The following is a 565-nucleotide window of genomic DNA, read 5'->3' as shown; positions in this document are numbered from 1 at the left end:
AGAAAGAAAGAAAGAAAGAAAGAAAGAAAGAAAGAAAGAAAGAAAGAGAAAGAAGGGAAGGAGGGAGGGAGGGAAAGGAACAGGCTAGTTTTATAGATTTCTTTATAAATTCTATATCCCATGTTAAGCTAAGTTCTCCCAGTACTTTTCCAGAAAGCAGGATGAAAGGAGGAGCTGGTGAATTGAGACAAGACCCACCCTGTTGCAAAGGAATGCCAAAGGTCTCCACCCAACTGCAGAGGAAAGATAATAGAGTTGCCTAGCAACCGGGACCTAAAACAGACCAATCATTTTAAAAGTCAACTACCCTACCCAATCCAGTGTGCCAAGCTTGCAACCCCCGTGTTTCCCCTGCTTTTTCCTTTAAAAATGCCAGGTCTCTGTCTCTCTGCTGTTCCTTGGGGTTTGGTCTTGGGGGGGCAATGACATCTCCTATGGCTTGAATAAACCTCTTGCAATTGCATCGATATGGTCTCCTGAGCCCTTCATCTGTTTCCCTGGAAATCAGGCTCCTGTTGGGAAGGAAGGAAGGAAGGAAGGAAGGAAGGAAGGAAGGAAGGAAGGA

This window comes from Psammomys obesus, unplaced genomic scaffold (genome assembly GCF_907164565.1).
Source record: "Psammomys obesus unplaced genomic scaffold, mPsaObe1.curated_primary_1811, whole genome shotgun sequence".
NCBI lineage: Eukaryota > Metazoa > Chordata > Mammalia > Rodentia > Muridae > Psammomys > Psammomys obesus.
This window is presented reverse-complemented; position numbering follows the sequence as displayed.